The following is a 2,500-nucleotide window of genomic DNA, read 5'->3' as shown; positions in this document are numbered from 1 at the left end:
AGGCAGCACCGTCCCTGCTATACGAAAGCCCCATCCAGCCCTGTGCCACCCGGGGGGTTCCAGGGTGCTGAGATGGCTGACGTTTTGCTCCGCTCACGACGGTCGCCGCGGCACGCAAGAACAGGCCAAAAACTGGCCAAAACAGCCCAAAAACGGGCCAAAACTGGCCATTTTTTGCTGCGCGAGCGAGCGGAGAGCGGCGAACAGCGAGCGAAGCGCGAGGCAGCACCGTCCCTGCTATACGAAAGCCCCATCCAGCCCTGTGCCACCCGGGGGGTTCCAGGGTGCTGAGATGGCTGACATTTTGCTCCGCTCACGACGGTCACCGCGCCACACAAGAACAGCCCAAAAACAGGCCAAAACAGCCCAAAAACGGGCCAAAACTGGCCATTTTTGGCTGCGCGAGCGAGCGGCGAGCGGCGAACAGCGAGCGAAGCGAGAGGCAGCACCGTCCCTGCTATACGAAAGCCCCATCCAGCCCTGTGCCACCCGGGGGGTTCCAGGGTGCTGAGATGGCTGACGTTTTGCTCCGCTCACGACGGTCACCGCACCACGCAAGAACAGGCCAAAAACTGGCCAAAACAGCCCAAAAACGGGCCAAAACTGGCCATTTTTGGCTGCGCGAGCGAGCGGCGAGCGGCGAACAGCGAGCGAAGCGAGAGGCAGCACCGTCCCTGCTATACGAAAGCCCCATCCAGCCCTGTGCCACCCGGGGGGTTCCAGGGTGCTGAGATGGCTGACGTTTTGCTCCGCTCTCGACGGTCACCGCGCAATGCAAGAACAGGCCAAAAACTGGCCAAAACGGCCCAAAAACGGGCCAAAACTGGCCATTTTTGGCTGCGCGAGCGGCGAGCGGCGGACAGCGAGCGAAGCGAGAGGCAGCACCGTCCCTGCTATACGAAAGCCCCATCCAGCCCTGTGCCACCCGGGGGGTTCCAGGGTGCTGAGATGGCTGACGTTTTGCTCCGCTCTCGACGGTCACCGCGCAATGCAAGAACAGGCCAAAAACTGGCCAAAACGGCCCAAAAACGGGCCAAAACTGGCCATTTTTGGCTGCGCGAGCGAGCGGCGAGCGGCGGACAGCGAGCGAAGCGAGAGGCAGCACCGTCCCTGCTATACGAAAGCCCCATCCAGCCCTGTGCCACCCGGGGGGTTCCAGGGTGCTGAGATGGCTGACGTTTTGCTCCGCTCTCGACGGTCACCGCGCAATGCAAGAACAGGCCAAAAACTGGCCAAAACGGCCCAAAAACGGGCCAAAACTGGCCATTTTTGGCTGCACGAGCGAGCGGCGAGCGGCGGACAGCGAGCGAAGCGAGAGGCAGCACCGTCCCTGCTATACGAAAGCCCCATCCAGCCCTGTGCCACCCGGGGGGTTCCAGGGTGCTGAGATGGCTGACGTTTTGCTCCGCTCTCGACGGTCACCGCGCAATGCAAGAACAGGCCAAAAACTGGCCAAAACGGCCCAAAAACGGGCCAAAACTGGCCATTTTTGGCTGCACGAGCGAGCGGCGAGCGGCGGACAGCGAGCGAAGCGAGAGGCAGCACCGTCCCTGCTATACGAAAGCCCCATCCAGCCCTGTGCCACCCGGGGGGTTCCAGGGTGCTGAGATGGCTGACGTTTTGCTCCGCTCTCGACGGTCACCGCGCAATGCAAGAACAGGCCAAAAACTGGCCAAAACGGCCCAAAAACGGGCCAAAACTGGCCATTTTTGGCTGCACGAGCGAGCGGCGAGCGGCGGACAGCGAGCGAAGCGAGAGGCAGCACCGTCCCTGCTATACGAAAGCCCCATCCAGCCCTGTGCCACCCGGGGGGTTCCAGGGTGCTGAGATGGCTGACGTTTTGCTCCGCTCTCGACGGTCACCGCGCAATGCAAGAACAGGCCAAAAACTGGCCAAAGGCTGACGTTTTGCTCCGCTCTCGACGGTCACCGCGCAATGCAAGAACAGGCCAAAAACTGGCCAAAACGGCCCAAAAACGGGCCAAAACTGGCCATTTTTGGCTGCACGAGCGAGCGGCGAGCGGCGGACAGCGAGCGAAGCGAGACGGCAGCACCGTCCTGCTATACGAAAGCCCCATCCAGCCCTGTGCCACCCGGGGGGTTCCAGGGTGCTGAGATGGCTGACGTTTTGCTCCGCTCTCGACGGTCACCGCGCAATGCAAGAACAGGCCAAAAACTGGCCAAAACGGCCCAAAAACGGGCCAAAACTGGCCATTTTTGGCTGCACGAGCGAGCGGCGAGCGGCGGACAGCGAGCGAAGCGAGAGGCAGCACCGTCCCTGCTATACGAAAGCCCATCCAGCCCTGTGCCACCCGGGGGGTTCCAGGGTGCTGAGATGGCTGACGTTTTGCCTCCGCTCTCGACGGTCACCGCGCAATGCAAGAAACAGGCCAAAAACTAGGCCAAAACGGCCCAAAAAAACGGGCCAAAACTGGCCATTTTTGGCTGCGCGAGCGAGCGGCGAGCGGCGGACAGCGAGCGAAGCGAGAGGCAGCACCGTC

This window comes from Musa acuminata, unplaced genomic scaffold, assembly GCF_036884655.1.
Source record: "Musa acuminata AAA Group cultivar baxijiao unplaced genomic scaffold, Cavendish_Baxijiao_AAA HiC_scaffold_523, whole genome shotgun sequence".
Classification (NCBI taxonomy): domain Eukaryota; kingdom Viridiplantae; phylum Streptophyta; class Magnoliopsida; order Zingiberales; family Musaceae; genus Musa; species Musa acuminata.
Note: the sequence above shows the minus strand (reverse complement) of the source record.